Below are 10,065 nucleotides of genomic sequence, written 5' to 3' on the forward strand. Positions count from 1 at the left end.
GGAAAAATATTAATAGAAGATGTCAACTTCTGGCATTCCATGGCATGGAACTGAGCTAAATCTCTATCAAAGTACATAAATGGAACAAATGTTTCTCTTGAAACTGGAGACTCTGATGACCGTCCCTGGGCTACAGAATCAGATCCCCCTCTTTAGGCTGCGGAATCAGAGCCCCCTCTTGTTGGCAGAGTGTTGCAGTGTTTGATAGTGATGTTAATCCACACAATTGATAGTTAACCAGAACGCTGTTTTTTTTAACATACAAAGACAACACTTGTTTGTTTGTTTGTTTGATTGTTTTTTAAAAATATTTTTATTGAAAGTTTTTCAAACATTTAATACATATAGACACACAGTTGGTGCTGTAGAGCCACGTAGTGGTAGAATCAACACAAATCAACACGCAGGAAGATGCGAGAAAACAAAAAAACAAAGGCTGCAAGCCTATCAGGCAGTACTTTTAAACATCTCCATACAATTAAAGGCAGCAATATATGACTCTAGAGAGTCTAGACTATATACTCAAGAATAGACATATTCCCATTCATACCACAAGACAGACAAAAGGGAAGAAACGGAAAGGAGGGTGGGTTGAAGTCACCAAAACTATAATCCAAGAAAAGAGAAATACTTCAATACATAGAACAAGGTGATAACATAATAGGAAGATATAAATTGGTAATATCCTGACAATGTCCTATAAGAGGATAACAAAAGACCGTCAAATAATTTCAGGACATGGGCACGCTGTGATGCTTCCAAAGACTCCACAAACGGACCCCATTTCTTATAAAAGAGTGTTACTTTGGTTCTCAGATCAGGCAAAGCAGAGAGCCTCTCAAAATATAGTAGGTTGGTCAGAGGGGTTTTCAAATGTTCCAACCATGGGGGGGAAGTACAGATCCATTGGGTTAATATAATTTTTTTTACCAACAGCAAGGATAACCCACAGTAGAGGAATATAATTGGAATGAGAGGGGGGCAAGTCCCATGTTGAGACAAGCATACCTAAAAAGGAACCTAGTGTCAGGGGGATAATAATACCAAAAGTCTGGTTTATGTACCATTGTACCTTGTGACAAAACTTTGCTATCTTAGGGCAGTGCCAAAAATGATGCATAAAGCAGGCATCTGGTGCTTTACATTTAGGACATCTGCCAGATTCCGTAGGAACCATGTGCTTCCACCGACCAGGTGATATATAGGCTCTCTACAAAAACTTATGTGTTTCTTGTAATTGGGAAGAATGCAGTACCGTAAAAACCTTTGGAATAAGTTTAAAGACCTCCTCCCAAGCTAAGTTTTGAGAAAAATCAGAGCTCAACCTCTCAGACCAAGGCAACCACATCTTATTCAATTTTGTACCCTTAGGGAGAAGGTCACAATAAATCCACTGGGTCTTAAAACCTTGCTTACTAGTCCTAGCAATCAAGGTTACAAGGGGATCAGATGCATCTTCAGCATTCCATGCAGGTGGTAGAGTCTGGACGTAATGGCGAAGCTTAAGGTACATAAAAAAGTCAGAGCGATTTAATCTGAACTTCTCCACCAGGTCTAGAAAGGAACATAGTAGTCCTCCAGGATCGAAAACATCTCTGACTACCGCGATACCTTTTTGTTTCCAATTCTGAAATTTGGCATTATCCAACGCTGGAGTAAAACAGGGGTTGCCTAGGAAGGGAATAGATAAGAACTGTCCAGGATGTCTACCCAGAGCTATATTGAGGGCCCCCCCCCCAAGCTTGGTATGTATCCCAAAAAAGTATATATTTTTTTAATATGCAATGGTATCAAGTTCTTAGGGGCATGTATGAGTGCACGTAAATCATATGGTGCCACAAGAGCTTGTCCGATATCATAGTTAGCGAAGGTGTAAGATTCCAACAAACGGCTTGAAAGATATCTAAAAGCGACTGCTGTGGAAAAAGCTGTTAAATCTGGAACTGCCAATCCCCCGTGGTTTTTTTGAAGTTTAAGTTTGGATAGGGCTATGCGGGATTTCTTGCCACTCCATAAAAATTGTGTAAACAACCTATCATAAGTAAGGATATCTGCTTTGTTAAGTTTGAAAGGTAACATTTGAAGGGCATACTTTTTAAAACTGCAACTCTGCCTAGTACGGAGTTTGGAAGTGTGGACCAGGAAAATAATAACTGTGATACTTTAGTTATAGGGGAGAAATTTACTAAGTAAAGCTGAGAAAGCTCAGCAGGAATAAATATACCCAAGTACTTAAGTGTGGAGGTGTTAAATGCAAACTGTGATAAAACCGGTGAGGAGGCCATACGAAAAGCCTGGGGATTGAGTGGGAGTAGTTCTGATTTGGACATGTTAATTTTATAACCAGCAAAGGATCCGAACAGGTTTAACATAGACATTATGGCGGGGATCGATTTTTGAGGATCTGAGACAAATAGTAACATGTCATCAGCGAAAAGACTTAATTTCAATTCCTAATCACCTATAAGAATTCCAGAAAATGGCAGGAGCCCCTCAGTGCCACCGCCAGAGGCTCAATGGCCAAGGCGAATAATAAAGGAGACGGGGCAACCCTGCCGGGTACCTCTATGCAGTTGCACCGGTGCAGAGAGGTATCCATTACATAGAATACGGGAGCTCGAGGAAACATAGAGGTCTGCAGAACACTGGAGAGGCCCGACGGGAAACCAAAGTGAGAGAGGGTGTTAAATAAATGATCCCAACTGACTAGATCAAAAGCTTTCTCTGCGACAACAGAGAGAACAAACTGTGGAGTAGGGTTCCCGTTGAGCCTCAACCACTGCGCCGTAGCCAGTACTTTATGTATGTTACTAGAGGGATGCCGCCCCGTAATAAATCCAGTCTGGTCTATATGGACTATGGAAGGAAGAAGGGGTATATTCTGTCTGCTAAAATTTTCGTAAGCAATTTGTAATCTACATTAAGTAGTGAGATGGGCCTATAACTACCTGGCAGATTAGAATCATGGCATCATTGAAATATTGGGGGATTTTGTGGGAACACATTAAACACCTCTGTCAAGGTAGCCACTATCTTGGGTTTCAAAATCCTATAGAACTTCCCTGAAAAACCATCAGGTCCCGGAGTCTTAACTGGCTTCAGAGACCCTATTGCCTTTTCCACTTCTTGAGGGGTAATAGATGCACAGATCCTATCAGCCAGGGAAGACTCAAGAACCGGCAGCCTCAGAGAGCTCCAAAAAGAAGACTTAGAATTTAAGTTTATCTGAGGTTGCGCATATATATCTGAATAAAATTCAGAAAGCACAACCGCTATATCTCTAGATTCTGTAGCAAGGAAGCCATCAGAGCATCCTAGCGCCTGTATAAGGGAGTCTGGGGAAGCACCTTTTAATAAAGTTGATAAAAGTCTGCCTGTCTTATTCCCAAAGTGATAGAACCTATGGTTTCTATGGAAAGAGTGTTTATCCCCCAATACTTTTAAAGTAGCATCAAAGTGGGCTTTAACCTCAAGATATACTCGTCTGGAACCAGCTATAGGGCGCGTCTTGAAAATAGTATAGGTCTCAGTTAAACGTGATTGATTTAAAAGAAGCAAACTGTTTTTTTACGATGGGATACAAATTCTATTATACGTCCCCGTAAGACTGCTTTTCCAGCTTGCCAGAAAAGTTGAGGGTCGGTTTGGACCATAGCAGCTTTATCTGCATGAAACTCCTCCCAAAACACCCGTAACTGTTCTCTAAAATAAACAGAGGAGGCAAAATCTGTAGGGAAGCGCCACCGCCTAAAGGAGCCTACATCAAATGAGGTAGAAAATTCCACCCAGACCAGAGAGTGATCCGAGAGGGCCATGGGCTCTATACTAATCTGTAGGGAACTGGGCACTAAGGAATCTGATAATAAAAGAAAATCAATATGGGACAGGGAATTATGGGCAGCAGAGAGGCACGTAAAATCTTTTTCTGTAGGATGGAAGAATCTCCACACATCAGTAACCTTTAACTGTTGCATTATATAGGGGATACCAAGCTTGGGGGGAGATCTCGACTGTGTTCAAGAATTTGTATCTAGCAATTTCGAGGCAATCATATTGAAATCCTCAGCCACAATCAATGGCATAGAGGAAAACGGGAGAAGTTTTGAAAGGAGGAGGCAGCTAAATAACTTGGAATAGGTGTTAGGGGCGTATACCGTACATAAAACACATTTAATATTATATATTTCCACTTCCAATAACAAAGACCTGCCCTCCATGTCTAAATAAGATGAATCTATCTGGATCGGGAGTCTAGATTTGGCTAGGACCATAACTCACCTAGCTTTCGTAGAGTAGGGGGCATCCGCAAGAACCCACCAACCCAACGATCCCAGTTTCTGGGCTTCATAGGAAAGGAGATGCGTTTCCTGCAAAAATACTATGTCTAATTTCAATTTGTTCAAGTACATGAGACACTTATTCCACTTGATTGGCGAATGTATACCACAGACATTCCATGTCGCTACTCTAATAGTGGCCATAGCACTGCATTATACAAAAAGAAACAGACATATGTATAACATAAATTTGTAAAGACAGTAATACTGTAAACATTCATTATGGAAAATCTTGGAACAGTGAAAGAAACAGGAAGGAAAGGGAAGGAGGGGGGGGGGGCAACAAGACAAACACATCCATACCAAACAACATGAAAACAAAACAATAATACAAACAAATAAGAAACCCCAGATGTGGGAAACTCCGAGTTTTCTTTTCAAAGGACTTCGCGGAAGGCCAGGAAAACCCTGCCCTATGCAGCATGGGCTTACCATACTCCTAGCCATAACCACCTATTATATTCGAAGAATTAAATACCAGGACCTCACATATAAACCACGCAGTAAATGCAATGGGAAGCTAGCATGTAAGCTAACCCCGCTTAAAGGCATATCCAAAGTCAGACGGAGAGTATGTACTAGTATAGATATAACCATACCGAACCAGGAACTAGAAGAGAAAAAGGACGATTCGCCTCAGAAACATATGCTTCTGCGTCTTCAGGATCCGTAAAGTCAGTGAAAGAGGAGCCATAAAACACTCTGAGCCTCGCCGGTACAGCAACGCAAACTTACACCCGGACTGGGATAGCTTAGAGCAGGTAGGGGAGAAGGCCTTACGCATCCTGGTAAGTTCTGAAGAGTAATCCTGGAAGAGTAACAGCCGAGACTCCTCCCAAGCAATATCTTTCTTTCTGCGTGAGGCGGACCACAGGGCTTCCTTATGGATGAAGTTGAGACATCTATAAAGAACCGGTCTGGGTCTGGGGGAAGCAGAGGTGGACATGCGAGCGGAGCCAATTCTGTGGGCCCTCTCCACAACCAGGTCATTGCAAAAGTCTTGTGCTTCCAACAGATAAGGGAGGGTGTTGCGTAGAAAGTCATACAATGCAGGACCTTTAATGGTTTCTGGCAAGCCAATCAGACGCAAGTTGTTGACTTCGATCTGTTCTCGAGATCGTCCAACTTTGCCCATACCTGTGCATCAGATTTATGTAATTTAGGGGGTCATTCTGACCCGATCGCACGCTGCACTTCTTTGCAGCGGTGCGATCGGGTCGGAACTGCGCATGCGCGTCGTTGCCCGGCCGGGAACGAGGAAAGCAGTCGCAGCGGCGACCGCAAGAAGATTGACAGGAGGAAGGCGTGTCGGGGTGTCAACTGACCGTTTTATGGGAGTGGTTCAGCGAACACAGGCATGTCCAGGCGTTTTGAGGGTGGATGTCGGACGTTAAATCTGGGATCTGCATCGCTGGATTCGTCGCAAATGGTAAGTAGGTATAGGGCTGGTTTTGTTTTGCTAGAAACGTTTTTAGCATAGCAGGGCTGCACAAGCGTTCGCAGCCTTGCTGTGCTAAAATACATTCCCCCATAGGCGGCGTCAGGTTGATCGCACGAGCAGCAAAAAGTTGCTACGTGCGATCCACTCGGAATGACCCCCATAGCCATACCATCTTTAAGCTCAGCAATAGCTTGAAAATTCTCTCCTGCAGTGTGCTCAACATGAGAGATGTGATTTGCAAGCTGCTTACATTGGCTTTTTATATCAGTGACTGCTTGTTGCAAAGCTGCAGCATGTGTCTGTGCTTGCTCCAGGAGCAGGGGCTGCACTGTTTTCCTGACTGCCTTAACCCAGGGCCGGCGCTACCATTAGGCAGCTTTAGGCAGCTGCCTATGGGCGGTAGCCACTAGAGGGCGGTACACTCCAGCTGAATAAGTTTTACATAAAAAATTATTTTGTGTAAGCTTAGCGGCGATCGCGGCGCAGGTCTGGCCAGCCGCAGCCACCATTATTAGTCATCTTCCCCCCAAGCAGGGCCGCCTAGGTGAAGGATTTGAGCACCCCCCCGCCCCCCCCTCATCTTGTCCCCTTGCTGACCGTTCCCGGAAACAACCGCCCGGGCCAGCAGCAAGCAGGAACAACTACAGCCATCATTCACCTCTGCAGTTACATGGGCAATAGCTCAGCCAGCCAGGCAGGCTGCAGTGAAGGAGTGCATTCTCACCACAGGACAGCTGACGGGCCTCCGGAATGCCAGCACAGAGGGAGGGAGCCTGCACAGGAGTGATAGAGAGGAGACTGCTGACGAGAAAATTAATCACATTGGAAGGTATGAGGCACTGCATCATAGATTTACAGCCATACATACCAGCTACTTTAACCCTTAAAAGCAGCCCTGCACTGTGGGGGTTGGGGTGTGTGTGGGGGATGGGGGGGGGGGGGGGGAGAGTCTCTTTTGGGACACAATTTTCCAGGAAGCAACTTGACCTAAAATAGCACTTTCTTGCTTCCTATCTTAAAAACTGGCAGATATATATAAAAATGGTTTATTTATATATATATATATATATATATATATATACCATTTTGCAATAAGGCAGCACTCTGGAGACTTGAAAATATGTGACAGGATGGTATATTTAATTCATACATTATATTATACGGTGGTCGAAGTGGGGCGGTATACAGGGGTATGGTATACCGCCACTTCTTCCACTGACCCGGAAATGCAGGAGGCGAGGGAAGTGGCCATCCTGCTGCACATTGTGCTCCCCATCCCTGCGCCAGCCACCAGCCGCCTGCCGCCGTCAGCCGCTAGCAGCCCACCGCTCACCACTGCAAGCCACCAGCAACAAATGAGGTAATGTTCCCCTGTCGTCACTCTCTCTCTCCCTGTCGTCACTCTCTCTCTCCCTGTCGTCACTCTCTCTCTCCCTGTCGTCACTCTGGCTGTCCCTGCTGTCACAATTTCAGCTCATTCAGTGTGCTACAATGTGAATTTCTGCTCATTCAGTGTGCTACAATGTGAATTTCTGCTCATTCAGTGTGCTACAGTGTGAATTTCTGCTCATTCAGTGTGCTACAAGGTAAGTTTCAGGCTCATTCATTGTGCTACAATGTGAATTTCAGCTCATTCATTGTGCAACAATGTGAATTTCAGCTCATTCATTGTGCTACAATGTGAATTTCGGCTCATTCATTGTGCTACAATGTGAATTTCGGCTCATTCAGTGTGCTACAATGTGAATTTCGGCTCATTCAGTGTGCTACAATGTGAATTTCGGCTCATTCAGGGGTAAATTTAGTAAGGTGGGAGATTTTTAGAACTGGTGATGTTGCCCATGGCAACCAATCAGATTCTACTTATCATTTATCTAGCTGCTTCTAGCAGATAATAGATATAATCTGATTGGTTGCTATGGGCAACATCACCAGTTCTAAAAATCTCCCACCTTAGTAAATTTACCCCTCAGTGTGCTACAAGGTGAATTTCGGCTCATTCAGTGTGCTACAAGGTGAATTTCGGCTCATTCAGTGTGCTACAAGGTGAATTTCGGCTCATTCAGTGTGCTACAATGTGACTATCGGCTCATTCAGTGTGCTACAATGTGAGTTTTGGCTCATTCAGTGTGCTACAAGGTGAATTTCGGCTCATTCAGTGTGCTACAAGGTGAATTTCGGCTCATTCAGTGTGCTACAAGGTGAATTTCGGCTCATTCAGTGTGCTACAATGTGAATTTCGGCTCATTCAGTGTGCTACAAGGTGAATTTCGGCTCATTCAGTGTGCTACAAGGTGAATTTCGGCTCATTCAGTGTGCTACAAGGTGAATTTCGGCTCATTCGGTGTGCTACAAGGTGAATTTCGGCTCATTCAGTGTGCTACAAGGTGAATTTCGGCTCATTCAGTGTGCTACAAGGTGAATTTCGGCTCATTCAGTGTGCTACAAGGTGAATTTCGGCTCATTCAGTGTGCTACAATGTGAATGTCGGCTCAGTCAGTGTGCTACAATGTGAATTTCGGCTCATTCAGTGTGCTACAATGTGAATGTCGGCTCATTCAGTGTGCTACAAGGTGAATTTCAGCTCTTCAGTGTGCTACAATGTGAATGTCGGCTCATTCAGTGTGCTACAATGTGAATTTCAGCTCGTACCGTGTGCTATAAGGTGAAAGGGGCACCAGTACTAGATAGTATAAGGGGTTCTACACTGGACACGCCCCTTTTTGGTGACCACGCCCCCTTTTCTGGAGCGCTGGTGCCCCGTCGCTTGTGCATACAGGCCAATATGGATGATCTCGTCCATATTTGCCTGCAATGCTATGGATGCGGGTGACAGGGGGTGCCGGGCAGCTCGGCGTCGGATTGCGCAGTGTGTAGGGCCCATTAGAAAAGTAGAAAAATTAGCTATCTTTAATTTGTAAATAGCTTCAGGCCTTCAACAAAACATAGCAGCATTTATTCTCATCCGAATATCATGGATGCAGTCAGCATATTGGCAGATGGCTATCCCTACTGCCCGTTTTGGTTATAGCACCTTTTTTCTGCTTTTCTTCATTTTGAATCTGGAGCCATCCATGGGCCAATCGGAGCTCACGGACCGGCATCCAATTTTGATGTGGCATAATGTGTAAGGGCATTACTGTACGACACACTGTATAATGTCATAAGGGGCAGTCCTACTGTGTGTCAAGACATGAATGGGCTCTACCAGAATGTGAATGGGCTCTGTGTGGCAGAACTTGAATGGGCTCTACTGTGTGGTTTAGTGTAAATGGTCTCTACTATGGTATAATGTGAATAACGGGCACTACTGTGTGACATAACCTGAATAAGGAAGGGGAAGGGAGTAGGTTTAAGATTTGCCTAGGGTGCTGAGAAACCTTGCACCGGCCCTGCCTTAACCACATCATGATAGGAGAGAGGGGGTCCAGCTGGCTGCTCAGAGCCTAGGGGATGTTTCACTGACCGTTTAGGAGCCGAACCTTCAGTATGAGGAGCAGAGGCAGAATCCCCAGCGTCAGGCTGATTGATGGCGGCCATTTTGGCTGCAGCACCGCAGTCAAAATCGGGTCACGAACGGGCTGATTTCCCCGGCATTCTGGCCAGGAAACGCTCCATATACAGCTGGCGGCAGGTAGGGAGAGCGGAAAGGGGGTCTGTAGATTCCTAGAAACGTCGTGGAGCAGGGGTAATAGGCGGCTGGCACTGGAGCGGTCTCAGGGAGATCCTACCCCATTAAGCATCGGAACCGGAAGTCCAGTCAACACTTGTTAATGCAGAAGATGTTATGCAGCAGCAGTAACTCACTCATATATATAACAGGCTGGTACAGTGAAAGCTCGGTACTTATCCCTATACATCATGCGGCTGTGGTATGGTAGTGACTCTGACAGTATGGGATGGAAGGCTGCACATCCGTGCAGACTGACTCCCCCTGGAAGGAACACACACTGCCCACTGCTCTCCATCCCGCTCAGGCAGTGCGACACACGCTGCAGGAGTAACTGTCTCTCCCTCTCCACTGCAGGAGGAACTGTCTCTATCTCTCCACTGCAGGAGGAACTGTGTCATCAGTCTCCGCCTCTGTGATGCTACAGCATTAGAGGGTAAACACTAGAGGATGCGCACCCAGTGTAATGTATATACAGGAGACAAAGTACTGAGAGCACTATACTCCAACACCTATTTGGGCTGCAGAATCAGATGCCCCTCGTTGTACTGCGAAGTCAGGTGCCCCTCCTCGGGCTGCAAAATCAGATGCCCCTCCTTGGGCTGCAGCATCAGATA

The sequence above is a fragment of the Pseudophryne corroboree genome, chromosome 1 (genome assembly GCF_028390025.1).
Source record: "Pseudophryne corroboree isolate aPseCor3 chromosome 1, aPseCor3.hap2, whole genome shotgun sequence".
NCBI classification, from domain to species: Eukaryota; Metazoa; Chordata; class Amphibia; order Anura; family Myobatrachidae; genus Pseudophryne; species Pseudophryne corroboree.